Genomic DNA, 15,982 nt, shown 5'->3' with positions numbered 1-15,982 from the left:
TTCGGTTAGCCATGGCTTGTGTAAGCAAAGGTTGGGGGAGTGTCATCCATAATAAAACTAAAGTACGTGTGTAAACAAAAGAGAAGAGGGATGATTTACCTTGCTTGGTAGAGATAACGTCCTTCATGGGATCCGCTCTTGAAAGTACGGTTGACGAGGTAGTTAGAGTACCCACTATCATTCGTTGACAACAACAAACACTTCTCAAAATAATTTTACTCCTGTTTTACAAATGAAAAGCTCTAGCACATGTTAATCCCTGCTTCCCTCTGCGAAGGGTCAATCTTTTACTTTTACATTGAGTCTCCATCCTTTCTTTGAGCACTTTCTTGAGAGCACAATCTGTCATTCTTAGAATAATATGCTTGTCCCAAAATGTGATTAACTGTGGTATAACTTTGATGCTTTTATCTTTGATAATCTCTACTTCAGATCTTTCCATGAACTTCAAAGGTGCCCGGGCATTTATGTTTCTTTGTACAAATACGGGCAAGCGAGATACCACTTTATCATATCCTTTTATGAACATTGCAATCCTGCTGATAGACATGATTCATGATGCTTATTGTTAATTTGTTGGTACCTTTCCCATGATTGACATAGTTGTTAGATGATTTTATTTGCATGTATCTTATTATGAATTGCTTAAGTACTTGCCATATCATGAGAATATTTACATCATATGAACAAATGTGTTCGTGAAAGTTCTTTTATCGCACTCAGTTGTTAACTGAATTGCTTGAGGACAAGCAATAAGCTAAGCTTGGGGGGAGTTGATACGTCCAAAACGTATCTACTTTCCCTGCTATTGTTTTGCCTCTAATTTGTGTATTTTGGATACAACTAACACAGACTAACGCTGTTTTCAGCAGAATTGCTCACAGTGTCTCATTTTTGTGCGAAATTCAACTTTCGGGAAAATCCTCGGAATTTATGTCGAAGGGCTTATTTTTCCGGAAGAATCACGGAGCCGGAAGGGCAGGCCTGGGGAGGCCCGGGGCCCCCACCGACAAGGGATTAACTTGTCAATGCCTATGGATTATAGGCTAGGGTTTAGTTAGAAGTAGAGGGCAAGTAGATCTCGAAGGTTTCAGCCGAAAAGTACTCGACGAATATGAAAACTAGGGTTTGCGGACAATGATTCGATGATCTTCTCGTCCCTCGACCCCCCTTTATATAGGTGGAGCCGAGGGATTCGTGCTATACAAGGATTACATAGTCGGGACGGTTTCTAACTCATCCCGCCGGATTACAAATAACACTTCCTATTACAACTCTATCTTTTCCTTAAATACATCTTGGGCTCTCGAGTCTTCTTATTCTTCGGGTAGTGGGCCTTCAATAAACCCGGGTACTATATTAGGCAGGCCCATTTGGGATGCCTATGTCGGTAGCCCCGAGATTTTGCTTGAATCATAGAGTCGGGGAAAATCTCTCTTGTTTATTTTTACTCGAAAGCTCTAACTTTCATACTTTTTCTCACAAAATTCTATATTGTACGGGGATATTGGTAGTTGGGGCTAGTTCATCGACGGATCGGGTACTAGTTAACTGCTCTAGTGGCAATCCGCAAAAACCTACTTCAAAATCACGTCCCCGGACATGATTTCGGGATGCGGGTGTAAACTTCGACGGGCGCCGCTTAAGGTCTTACCATTCAGTCGAGTCCCGGTTAAATTTATCGAGTACCTAACGCGTCCGTCGGGATTTTTCTTCGTATCTGTTGATACGGATAAAAGTAGCAGAGCGCGGTCTTCGGCGATGCCACGCCCGGCGAGAATAGGTACGGGGTCTTACCTTCGCAATTTTGCGGCATTCGAGAAATTGATCGCAACTTCGGCGTTACGAGAATATATTGTCGAGTGCTTTTCAGGTCTGTTGGAATGGCACATTTTATTGAGTCAAATATGACTTATATTGCTTTCCCGATGGGAGTATATGGAGAGTTAATGATAACTCGAAATATATTCTCTTGCTTGTTCTATTTTTCCTTTGTCAATTTCATCGGGCACGCGAACGGCGTTCCCGATGGGAGTAGCCCGAGGCTACGGCCAAGAACTTGTGCTTGGTTGTAGGCTCAACATTTTAGTCCACCTTGTCACTATATTGCCATTATCTCTTGATATTCTTTCCTCCTTCTTCTCTCTTTCTTTTTTGTTTTTCCTTTTTTTTATCGGATGCGCGAACGGCGCTCCGATGGGAGTAGCCCCGAGGCTACGGCCAAGAACTTGTGCTTGGTTGTAGACTCAACATTTTCTATATTTGCCATTGTCGAAATTTTTCTTTTTTCAAAGTAGCCCCGAGCATTTGGGCAAAAACTTGTTTCGACCAAAAGCTCCCGATGCATTCAAATAACTTATCCTGTCGCCATTCTCCTTTAACTTGTCGACATACTTTCCCTTGTCAAATTTTCTTCAACTCTATCCACTGGTCGATATTTTCCTGCTTTGTGGGTCCGTCGTTCCCACCATGTTGACACGTCGTGCAAGTGGGGGACACACGTCCTCCGCTTTTACGGTGCTCGTGCGGTAACGCTTGTCCCGGTAAAAATACTTTTTGCCCTTGTAACCGAGAAGATCAATTCTCACCACACGATTTCCTCATCCAACGGTACACTTGCTTCACCCAATTCTTATATAAACCTGTCTTCAACCTCCGTTCATCCCCTCGCTTGCGCCGCTCACTGTTCCTCTTCGCAAATCTTCCTCTGCGCCCAATCTTCGCCGATTTCCCGCTCTCGCATACATTGCTCAACCCGCTTCCGTGGATGCCGCCGCGTGCGCGTTTGACCCGCCACGGCACTCCGAGTCCGCGATGGCCGGCTGAAGATTTTGAGTGGGAGAGATCCAAGATCTCCAACCAAGACTCCAACTCTGATGAAAAGGCTTGGCACGATGAAGAAGGAAGGCGCCATCCGCTTTCCCGGTGAAGAAAGCTATCCCAAGCCTCCAATGGAGTATCGGGTTAGTTTCGTTGATCATCTTATCCGCGGCCTCTCTACCCCAATCCATGATTTCCTCCGCGGTCTTCTCTTTGTCTATGGGATTCAAGCTGCATCATCGACCCCCAATTCCATCCTTCACATTTCTATTTTTATCACCCTTTGCGAATGCTTTCTTGGAGTTGCTCCTAATTGGGCTCTTTGGAAACGCATCTTACGCCTCCGCCGCAATGGCTCCCACAACGTCACTTATAACATAGGTGGCGTTGTTATCTGTATTCGTGCTGATGTCGATTATTTCGACGTCAAGTTTCACGATTCTGTCCAAGGATGGCGCAAGAAGTGGCTTTACATTCACGAAGAAAGCGCCAACTCCGTTGAGCACAACATAATTCCCTTCGACGGGAGTGCCAAAATTCAGCGCCGTTGCTCACGGGATGCCGAAGCTTCGAGGAAGAGAAAAAGGCGACAGAGGCGCTCATGTCTCGCATTCGCCGGCTTCAAAATACTCGAGGCGAGGAGCTATACTGGTGTTCAAATCACTTGCTTACTTCCTTAGGATTAGAGTGCAGCCTCTTCGGGCTCGCAAAAATCCCCTGTGGACGTACTACGGTGAAAATGACGCCAACCGAATCTCCGGTGACCTTTCCACCAAGGACTTGGAGAAGTTGGTTCGAAGGCTTTCTCGCACGGGCAAAGATCCGGTTCCTTCTTCTTGTCGTGTGGAACCATACAGCTCCACCAATCCACTCCCCAAGGTATTTTGTCTTTCCGCGTTTTTATCTTGTTGCACCTTTTTTCTTGCATCTCATTGTCTTGTCATGTCTTTACTTTTTCTTTGGTTTCTATTTTTTCGGGATCATCCTAGTATAACTTCCCTTCCTCCTCTTCACGAGGGTGGAGAGGTCGAAGAAATGACCATCGTTGCCGACGATACTCAAGCTTCTTACGTTCACGAAAGTGAAGTTGCGGGTTCTCACAAATCTGCGGCTTCTCATGAGAGAGAGGCTGAGTACGAGGCCGGTGAGTCGGCTGAATCCCTTCCTCCTGCTTGTTTCTCCGAAGAACAAAAGGAAAAGGACTGAAGTCGAGGATTACGGCATTTCTAAGGCTGAAGAAGTTGTTCCTTCGGATCCGAAGGCAGCTTATGATCCTTATTTTGAGTCCCTCATCAGCTCGTAAGTCAATTTTATCTCTCCTCCTTTTTTGATGTACTCGAAAAGTTTAACTCTGTCTTGCTTTTTATCATGTCGATTTTTGTTTACTAGTGATGAGGAGGAAGTACCGGCTGCGACGTAGCTCCTCGGACCAGCACGTCACGTCTTGTGCTTGTTTCAGACACGTTAGTTGAAGGAGATGAAACATCGTCTCCCCAACAAAACGTCGTCACTACTACTCCACCGTCAAGCCCCCTTGTCCCTTCGCCAAAAAGGGCAAGGGTTGAAATGGTCGTTGAGCCTCCTCCTCAATTGGGCAGCTCTTCGTCGCCGCTCTTAGATGATGTAAGTTTATCGAGATCTATATTTCCTCTATTTTGCTTTTGCGGACCCTTACTCTTGTAATGCCGAAGTTTTTCCCCTTCTTACTTTTTTCTTTGACAGCCTATGATCAAGGATCTCATCCGCATCGGGTCCCAATTTATTGGGTACCGCGAGTATGCCGACGAGCCGAAGGTAACGGCTGTTGTACTTGCTGTTTTTCCTTGAATTTTTACTCATACGCTTGTCGCTATTTTGAATCTTTCTTCTCTTTCTTTTCCTTTCTCAACGAGAAAAACTTGCGAGAGGCTAACAAACGTGCCGAGACACTTTCTCGGAATCTCGAGAAAAGTGAAACGGCTCGCAAGAAGGCTGAACTTGCCGCTAGCGAAGCCGAGCTGAAGGCGATGATGCCAAGGCAAAGGCTGCTAGTGTCGAAGAATTGCAGCAAAGGCTCAAAGATGCTTGAGTACTGCCTTGCACGAGCAAAAATCTGCACGGGTTGCACGAGAACAAGGGATCATCAAGCGCTTGAATTCGCAAAGTCGACGCACGGCTGAGTAATATCGCTTGTCCCTTCTGTTTTGTTTGTACTTCTTGTTTCTTGGTTTTCGACTAACATTACTGTTTTATATGGCAGCTCAAACCAACCAAGATTTTGATGCGGAGAAATCTGTCAATGACCCTCTCCTTGACGCACTTTCTCTTCTAGAGTCCCATGGACGCGAAATTCGTGAAGGTGTGGCCAATGCCAGTGGGGCTTTGTCGGCGTTGTTCCCCTACTTCTTCCCGAAGAAAGAGGAACCTTCGACTTTCCTTGACCTCGCCAAGATGTTCAATACATCGAGAAGATCTTGGGCTGAAGGCTGCGCCATGAGAACATGAAGGTAGCGGTTGAAAATGCTTGTTGCTACGGTTGCTGACGGTCGGCGGACTCTCGGCTTGGACAAAGGTTGGCGACACCGATCGATAGAACGGTCGAGGTGGAAGTCAACGATGAAGGCGGCCAAGCCCAATACGAAGAAAATCTTGGCGTATCTCGGGATCCGGCCAACGTCGACTCCTAGTTCGTCAAGGCCGGAGGTCTAGTTGCATGCCTCTGTTTTTCTTTTGCTTCTTTTGCTCTTGTCGCCAAAGTAGTCTTTTGGCGACACGTATTTCCTAGCCCCTTTGTAGGGCCCTTGTAATTATTCTCGAGAGATTAATGAAGAACTCTATCTTTGCTTGTTTTTTAATGTTGTTCTGTTTTAAATTTCAGTTGATATTTGATAACTATACTCCAATTCCTACTCCTTCCAATGCTTCGCCTTCTTCCCGCGCGGAGAGAGCTGCTAACGATCTGCTACTGTCGATGATACCATGTCGCAAGAATTGAATGATCTTCGACAACAACTTCGATATGCGAAAAAGCAAACACTTGTGATGATGGAGCGAGTCTCGTAAATCATACGAAGCCGAAAAAGTTGCCCTTCGAGCGGGTCCATGAGGCTATGGCTGCTAAGGAGATTCTTGTTTCGAAGGCTGAAAAAGCGGTCACTCGAGAAAATTTCATGCTCGAGTTAATGAATGAAGCCGGTGCGGATATGTCGGGTATGTTTGTCTCGTCTTGTGATATCTTTCATCTTCATGCTATTGTCTCCTAAAGGTTGTCCCTTTGTTGTGTTGATAGGTGCCTTTATTGATCTTGCTTGCCGAGGAAGAGAGGGTAAACACTAGGACAAACCTCCTTGTCAATCTTTCCTTGGACCATGGTTCTTTGTTTTGGGCCACTCCGGAGAGGACCCGCCAAATTATCGGATTTCGGGATCGTACCTCTCAAACCCGTGATTTCCTTCATACGTACCAAAACCTTATCTATGGTTTACAACTCCATGTTTCCTCGGAATGTCCCACCAAAAACTCTTCTGAATTGATGGAGAGATTCAAGGATGCTCGCGGTATCCACGATTTTGTCAAAGCACAAGCTGGTAGGCTGGTGCCGGATTTGCTCTTATCATGCTCCGGATCTGTCACTCAAAGCTTGACCTTGCCCAAGTTGTCGATAGGGTTCATCAAAAGGTAAAACGCCGGAGAGTTGGTGTTGATAGGATTAACACGAAGGTTACACCTATAGCCGAAGAAATGATTGAGGACCTTCTTCGGATGGATGCCGACTTTTTTGCCGATGGCCATTATGCCGACTTTCTTGGTGCTTGCTCTGAGGAGAACGAGTTACTCTTGACGACATACTTGAATCAAGACTAGTTATTTGCTTCTTGTAGAAATTTCTTCTTTGTAGTCCATGACCATATTGTAAAGCAACCATTATATTTCTATGTTTGCCTAGCCCCGAGTATTTCGGTGACTTTTTCTATATTTGTATATTTGCGAGGTTGTGGACCAAGGCATTTATATATTGAAGGCAAGTGTGAGCCCCCGAGCTTTTATTGAGTACTATTTTGTATTTTTATTGACTCACGAGGTATTTGAATACCAAGGCAAGATTTTTCTTCTTTTATCGATGAACTATATTGAAATTCGTCGGAACGATGACTTTGGTCGCGTTGACAAAGAAGAAGGTGATATAGCCACTATCTTTATTATATTGCAGCACCGCGAGCCCGCCTCATTAAAAACCTTCTCCGGCCCCACTCGGTGCCCCGAAAAAGGAAAAGAGTGCGTGCGAAAACTCGCGGGCGTTTCATTACATTGAAGTTTTACAAGGACTATATTTCGACTCTAGGCGTAGAACCGCACTGAGTTGCGCCACGTTCCGGGGGTTTGGCTCCTCCACCCTGTCTTCTTGTCCTTTATCCTGTATGCTCCTCCTCCGATTACTTCAGTGACGATGTAAGGGCCGAGCCACGGTGACTCGAGTTTTTCATGACTTTTTGCGTGAGCCGAAGAACTAGGTCGCCCACTGAAAAGATCTTGGCCGCAAACGTCGGCTGTGGTAATTCTTCAAGTCTGTTGATATTTGGTTACTCGAGACAATACTTCGTCTCGAGCTTCATCAAGTGCATCCACATCATCTTCTAATGCTTTCCTCGACGTTTCTTCGTCATACTCCGCGACACGTGGAGAGTTGTGCTCTATCTCGATTGGTAGTACTGCTACTGCTCCATGTACCGGAAAGAACGGAGTTTCTGTGTCGTTGTATTTGGAGTTGTTCGGATGCTCCACAACACACTTGGTAGTTCTTCGGGCCAGGTATGTCGAGCTTTTTCTAGTGGTCCTAGCAAGCGCTTCTTGATGCCATTGCGGATGATGCCATTGGCTTTCTCGACTTGCCCATTGGTTTGAGGGTGTGCAAGCGATGCAAAGTTCAGCTTGATACCCACCTCTTCGCAATAGTCTTTGAATTCATTGGACGTGAAGTTGCTTGCCGTTGTACGTGACGATGCTTTGTGGGGCACTCCAAACACTGAAGACGAGGTCTTTTATGAATTTTACTGCGGATGCTCCGTACGGTGAATTTATCGGCTTTGCTTCTATCCACTTTGTGAATTTGTCGACGACTACTAGCATGTATTCCTTTCCTCCTGGCGACGATTTGTGTAACTTGCCAACCATGTCGAGTCCCCATTGTGCAAAGGGCCATGACAAAGGTATTGGTGCTAGCTACTGCTGCTTGGAGAGTGAGGTTTTGCGGCAAACCTTTGACACGCGTCGCAAGTTCGTACTATGTCCTTAGCGTCCTCTATTGCTTGTCAACCGGTAGAATCCTGCCCGAAAAACCTTGGCTGCGATAGCTCGACTACTTGCGTGGTGGCCACATATTCCTTCATGTACGTCCTTTAGAATTATTCTTCCTTCTTCGGGTGTAACGCACCTTTGCAAGACGCCTGAAATACTTCGCTTATATAATTCTCCTTTAACCACCGTGAAAGCTTTGGAGCGTCGGATTACTCGCCTTGCCTCAAGCTGGATCATACGGTATTTCTTTCCGAGGATATATGATATGTATGGCTGCATCCATGGTATACGTATTACTAGGACCAGGTCTTGCTCTTCTTCTTCTTCCTCTTGCTTCTCCTTGATAGCCCCAGGGGTTTCTTCTCCTTCTTTTTTGATTTTGTCGTCTCGGTGGATCTCTCTGTTATCTCCTCCCAAAATACACCTGGTGGGGCTGCAAGGCACTTGCGACCCGATGTTTGCAAGAACGTCGGCTTCGTCGTTGCTCAATGCTGCTAATATGTTTTACTTCGCATCCATCGAACAATTTCTCGAGCTCATTGTACACCTCCTTGTATGCCATCATGCTATCATTGACTGCGTCACATTGGTTCATAACTTGCTGAGCTACCAGCGCGAGTCGCCAAAGATTTTTAGTCGAGTTGCTCCGCGAGTCTTTCGCCATCTTCATCCCGTGTATGAGAGCCTCATATTCCGCTTCATTGTTAGATGCGTTAGGGAACGTCATCCGAAGGATGTACTTCAACTTGTCGCCTTCGGGTGATATGAGTACTACTCTGCGCCGGCCCCCTCAAGCCTCTTGGACCCATCGAAGTTCATAGTCCGGGTTCTCGATAAATGCGGGGTCCTGTACTTTGTAACTCCATCCACTCTGCGATGAAGTACGGTAGTATTTGCGACTTTATTGCTTTTCTTTTTCATACGTGATGTCCCGAGGGAAAGTTCTATTCCCCAAAGGGAGACACGACCCGTAACTCACGGGTTGTTCGGTATATTTGACAAAGGAGCTTCATTGACCACTATGATCGGGTGTGCCGAAAAATAGTGGCGCAATTTTCGTCTTTGTCGTGAACACTCCATATGCTAGCTTTTGGTGCGAGGGTACCTTTGTTTTGAGGAGACAAGACTTCGCTCACGAAGTATGCTGGTCGTTGTACTCCATGGATTTTCCCTTCTTCTTCTCTTTCGACAACTAACACCGAGCTAACCACTTGGGGTGTGGCTGCAATATACGGCGGGAGAGGTTCCTTTTCCTTTGGAGCCACCGGGATTGGTGGTGTCGATATTTTCGCTTCAAATCCTCGAAAGCTCTATCGGCTTCTTCGTTCCATTGGAATTTATCTCCTTGTTTGATCGGCGCATAAAATGGTAACGCTTTTTCTCCTAACACAGCGACGAATACTGCTCAAAGCTGCGACTCGCCCGGTTAGTTGCTGTATTTCTTTCAACTTTGTTGGCTTCCTCATTGTTACTATGGCTTGTATTTTGTCGGGATTTGCTTCAATCCCTCTTGCTGAAACTAGAAACCCCGAAGTTCTCCTGTTGGGACGCCAAAAGAACACTTCGTCGGGTTCAGCTTAAGGCAGAATTTGTCGAGGTTGTCAAAAGTTTCTTTGAGATCCTCGATCAGCGTTGTCCCCTTTTTTGATGTGATGACGACATCATCGATGTATACTTGCACGTTTTTCCCGATCTGTGTTGCTAAACATTTACGCATCATCCTCGATATGTTGCTCCCGCGTTTTTTAGACCGAAGGGCATTGTCTTGTAGCAAAACACGCCGTACGGTGTAATAAACGCTGTCTTGGCTTCATCATCTTCTTTTAATCTGATCTGGTTATAACCGGAGTATGCATCCAAAAAGGAAAGACGTTCACGGCCTGCCGTGGAGTCGATGATTTGATCGATCCTTGGGAGGGAAAGTGATCCTTAGGGCAATGCTTGTTTAGACACGTGAAGTCGACGCACATGCGAAGGACTGTCGTGTTTTTCTTCGGCACCATCATCTGGGTTAGCTACCCATGTGGCTTACGTAGATATCTCTACGATAAAACCAGCTTCCTCTAGTCGATTTATTTCGATAGCATGGATTTGCGGTTTGGTTCCGAAAAACGCCGCAAAGGTTGTCGATTGGTTTATTTGTTGGATCCAAATTTAGGTGGTGCTCGGCAAGTTCCACAGGTACTCCTGGCATGTCGGCTGGACACCATGCGAAGATTTTCCGGTTCTCACGGAGGAACTCGACGAGCGCGCTTTCCTATGCGATATCCATGTTGTTTGCAATGGATGTCGTCTTTTTTGGATACTGTCGGGTGAATCTGCACCTCCTTGGAATTTTTCTCTGTGTTGAAAGTTGATTCCTTGTTTGGCCTTCCGACGTACGGCGGTGCGTCGTAATCGGTCATGCTCTTCGACGCCAAGTATTCCGCTTGCATCCCGAAGGTTTCGACAATCGATGGAAATCCTTGTCGCACTTATCGGCTAAGCGAAACTCCCTTTGACCGTGATTGGTCCCTTGGGTCCGGGCAATCTCCATAACAGGTATGTATAGTGTGGTACTGCCATAAATCTAGCGTATGCTGGTCGTCCCAACAAAGCGTGGTGCTTGTGATGGGAAATCCACGACTTCAAACTCCGGCTTCTCGATTCTATAATTTTCTCGGGTTCCAAAGCTGAACGTCGAGGTTGATCTTCCCCAATGGGTAACTTGGTTTTTACGGTGTGATGCCGTGGAACCTTGTGTACGTTGGCTTCGGGTTTGCTAAGGATATGTTCATCTTCCTCAATGTATCTGCGTACATGAGGTTTAGGCTCTTGCCGCCATCTATGAATACTCGAGAAACGTCAAATCCTGCGATAGCTGGCTGGCGAGAATGAGTGCTGGCTGCCACTGGTCGAGGAACCTGCTGCGGGTGGTCCGCTATGGTGAAGCCGATGTCTTGTCCGACCAATTGAGGTACTCAGCTTGTTGGTGGAGGCATTTTCTCCGCCATGAACACTGTCGCGATATTACTTTTTGAGCTCTATTGGATGGCCTTCCCTTCGAATCATCGACACTTGCTCCGTTGGAGTTAGGATCAACATAGGGTGGTGGTCTTGGTGCTGCCGCTATTCCGAGCTGGTGTTGATTGCCTTACTGTAATCGCGGGAGGTGGCGGTAGATGAATTTCGCTCCTAGGCTCCCGAGGGTTTCTCTGTGCTGCTCGTGCGTGAGCGTTTTACTGCACATCCGAACATTGCTTGGAAATTTCGACAATCTTTACGCGGGTGTCTGACTTGTCTTTTCCCATTGCTATCGAGGAAAAAATGCATACGGCACGGTCCGTTCAGCATTTCTTCGGGAGACATAAAAGGTCGTGGAAACCTTGGCCCACTATTTTGACTGTTACGGGAGTCGTCCCTATTATCGCCTCGCTGCTCATTGCTTCTGCGATAATCATCTCTGTTGCTTGCTCCTGTATTTGACCGAAATCCTGCCGAAATTTGCCACAGGGCGTCGTAATTCCGATGCTGTCGAGGAAATCGTCGCCTCGTCGATAATTTCGACTACGGTCCTCCTACGGCGACTGTGTCGTTTATTGTGGACAGCGTCTTCTCCGTCTGCCCATCTATTTGCTATCTCCATCAACGCGGATACTTGTTTTTGGATTGGTCCTTCCCAAGTCCTCGACAAAATCTCCGCGCACGATTCTGCGACAAACGCATCTATTGCTCTCTCGTCGGATATATTTTACTGCCGAGTTTTTTATGATGTTCCACCTTTGGATGTATTTTCTCATTGACTCATCGGCTTTTGTCGACACGCCCTCAACTCTTCCAACGATGCGGGCTTCTTGCATGTGGATCTAAAGTTCTTGACGAAAACGTCCTCGAAACTTTCCCAGTTGTCGATAGATCTGGCGGAAGTTTTTTGATCCAAGATCGAGCGGCTCCACTTAAGTGCACCTGAATACTTTGCATCGTTGTTGCTCTAGTTCCTCCGAGTTAGCTTCACCGTCTCGAGGTAATCAATTAACCGATCCTCCGGGTCTTGCAAGCCGTCGAACTTTTGAAGTGATCGGGTAACTTGAATCTGAGGGGACTCGAGTTTTCGGACTCTTCTCGTGAAGCACGGTAGACCACACATATCCTCGTCATTAAGCTCCGGGGACTGCCGATGATCTCTTACGCTTTGCCTTGCTCTATCGACCCTCGCTTGTGCTCCTATGTCTCTTGCTCCACTTGGTCCTTCGGAGCTGCCGCCGTTGCTTGCCGCGGGTCGTGGACTATTTTGCCTTGCTTGCTCCTTCGGGAGGCGTTGCTACGAACAGCTGTCCCCATAGCTCCAACTCCTGCCAATGCCATGTTGTATAGTGTTTCCCTTGGATCTCCTGGGGGCGGCTTGGATGCGAGGATGTAAGCTTGTGTCGCCATATATCCGGCTTCTGGTGTCTTAGGGATAATATTTCCTCTTGTATCTATCGTCATAAAGGACATGTCGAGGTTTTGAACCAAGTACTCTCTTTACGCTTCGGGTATGTGTTGTAGCCTTGATCTTCCTCTGTTCAGAGCCTCCCTGTGGCTATCACCCGAAATTCTAGATTGTCCACTTAGATCTGCCCTTCTCTGCTTGGATGCGAAAGCTGCCTCCTTTCTCTGTTTAGCTCAGGCTGTCTGTTTTTCTATTTCTCGGGCGGTTCGTGCGAGCATATATTGATAAGCTTGCGGTTCTTGAGCTGTAGCTGTTGTCGTCATTGGTTACGAACCATCTATGGCTTTTGCCGCTCTATCCCAGAGCTGCTGTGGAAGTTGAACTCGACGCGTGGTGTGGGCCCGACGTATTTAGTGCCCATACCTCTCCTTAGATACGAGGGATCGACAAAAGGATTTCCCAATTGATCGAAAGCCTCCGATGTTTCCTCTTGATCTTCGATAGCATAAATACTGATGATATTTTGTACTCGGATCTATGTTGGGTTCGGTGACATCATTGTTGAGATTGATGAAGACCTTGCCCTTGTGAGAGATTTGTCGATGAAGTTGTAGCTGTCGACATCGCTTGAGCCATCGCTTATATATGAGTCCGCGGATGACCCGGACGATGCGTTGCTGAAGATTTTGGCGAGTTTCTCTCTCGCTGCGAGTGCTGACGTAGCGTGTTGCCGAAGTTTCTTCTTCGACTCGGTTGATGATGCATAGCTTGAAAATTCAGAATCGACCGCCGACGATCCCGACGAAATCGGAATTTCGACACGATACGATCCTTCTTTCTTGACGCGAAAGTGGAACCTTCCGAACGTCATCTCCAAGGGCTCCGCCAGATACGCATATGCATCCAAACGGGAGGGTGGGTGAGGAACAAAATCAACGGGACCGGTAGCGATCTGTTTACCTCGATCCATAGTGTTGCTCCCGGTTGACGATGTCGAAGATCTTGAACGTGCCATCGAGATCGGATCCTTACGCCTCTAATTCCCACGAGACGGCGCCAATTGACAAGGGATTAACTTGTCAATGCCTATGGATTATAGGCTAGGGTTTAGTTAGAAGTAGAGGGCAAGTAGATCTCGAAGGTTTCAGTCGAAAAGTACTCGACGAATATGAAAACTAGGGTTTGCGGACAATGATTCGATGATCTTCTCGTCCCTCGACCCCCTTTATATAGGTGGAGCCGAGGGATTCGTGCTATACAAGGATTACATAGTCCGGGACGGTTTCTAACTCATCCCGCCGGATTACAAATAACACTTCCTATTACAACTCTATCTTTTCCTTAAATACATCTTGGGCTCTCGAGTCTTCTTATTCTTCGGGTAGTGGGCCTTCAATAAACCCCGGGTACTATATTAGGCAGGCCCATTTGGGATGCCTATGTCACCCACACACTAGGCCGGCGCGGCCTGGAGGGGGGCACGCCGCCCTAGCGTGTGGCCCCCTCGGCTAGCCTCTGACGCCCCCCTCTGGACTACTTAAGGGTTTCGATCTAAAAACGCGAGAGGAGAAGTCGAAGTCGCGAGAAAACATCCAGTACGCCGCCACCGTCGCGAAACTCCGTCTCGGGACCAGAAACTCCGTTCTGGCACTCCGCCGGGACGGGGAATTGGAGGAGATCATCGCCATCATCACCACCGACGCCTCTCCATCGACCAGCCATATTTCCCCATCCATGTGTGAGTAATTCCCCCGCTGTAGGCTGAAGGGGATGGTAGGGATTGGATGAGATTGGTCATGTAATAGCATAAGATTGTTAGGGCATAGTGCCTAGTGTCCGTAATTGGTACTTTTATGATATTGTTGCAACTTGTTATGCTTAATGCTTGTCACTAGGGCCCGAGTGCCATGATCTCAGATCTGAACATGTTATCAATTCATGATGATATTCATTGCTTTATGATCTTACCTGCAAGTTGTATACACGTATTGTTGTCCGGAACCCGAGGCCCCAAAGTGACAGAAATTGGGACAACCGGAGGGGAAGGCGGTGATATGAGGATTACATGTGTTCACGGAGTGTTAATGCTTTGCTCCGGTGCTCTATTAAAAGGAGTACCTTAATTTCCAGTAGATTCCCTAGAGGCCCGGCTGCTACCGGCTGGTAGGACAAAAGATGTTGTGCAAGTTTCTCATTGCGAGCACGTACGACTAAATATGGAACACATGCCTATTGATTTATTAGTACTTGGATACCGTTTTCTTATTATCTGCAAATGCCCTACCTTGATTGTTACATGAGTTTCTCTCATCCATGCAACGCCCGTTCATCCATCCCTGTGCCTACAGTATTTTAATCCTGCTGTTTACTATAATCACTACTGCTTGTCTTTGTTACACTGCTGCGTCGATATTTCACCACTGCTACTTGCTATAAAGCTGTACCTACTCGATAAACTCTTGCGAGCAAGTACTGTTTCCAGAGTTGAGCTGAATTGACAACTCCGCTGTTAAGGCTTACAAGTATTCTTTGGCTCCCCTTGTGTCGAATCAATAAATTGGGTTTTACTTCCCTCGAAGACTGTTGCGATCCCCTATACTTGTGGGTTATCATAGAACGTGGCCACGACATGATCGAATCCCCACCCTCGCCGGTGTACCCGCTACGACCAGACATTGAGGACTATTTCGCACCTGCAAACTCCAATAAATTACGGGAACCGAATCGATTAGGGGGCGGTGGAGGCAGAAGCGGAGGTCTTACCAAGGGGTGGAACATATCCCGGTCGTCGTGGGCGGCGGATCTGCTTGCGGCGGACTTTCCTGCGGTGGGTACAATGCGTGCGGATGAAACAAGTGCTGATGCCGTGGTTGACGTGCACCACCGCAGTCCGTCTGACGCCGCTGGGGGACAGAGCCGGCGGCGCGACGAGGCGCCGGTGATGGCTGCTCCGTCCGAGGGTGGGGAACGAGCTGCCAGCGGTTCTCCGGTGACTAATGAGCAACACTAGGTTCCAGCATGTTTAGCATAAAATTCACTTTAGATTAAGCTGCGAAAATAGTCACCTGATGGGTCTAGCTTAAGAGAAATTAAATAGACGACCGCACTGGTCATTGGCTGCGGCAGCCCCACAGAGCTGCAATATATGTCTTTTCCTGAAAAATAGACGACCCCACTGGTCATTGCCTGCGGAGGCCCCACCGAGCGGCAATATATGATTTTCTAAAAATAAATAGACGACCCCACTGGTCATTGGTTGAGGCAGCCCCACAGAGCGGCAATATATGTCTTTTCCTGAAAAATAGACGACCCCACAGGTCATTGGCTACGGCAGCCCTATAGAGCGGCCCCATTTGTCATTGGCAGCACCGCCTATAAAATCATGAAATAAAACGGCCCACATGTCAGCGATAGATGGATGGCTGCTCCGACGTGTCTCCTGACCCTACCCGTCGGCCACGAGACGGTCGGGGAGGA

This window comes from Lolium rigidum, chromosome 3 (genome assembly GCF_022539505.1).
Source record: "Lolium rigidum isolate FL_2022 chromosome 3, APGP_CSIRO_Lrig_0.1, whole genome shotgun sequence".
NCBI classification, from domain to species: Eukaryota; Viridiplantae; Streptophyta; class Magnoliopsida; order Poales; family Poaceae; genus Lolium; species Lolium rigidum.
Note: the sequence above shows the minus strand (reverse complement) of the source record.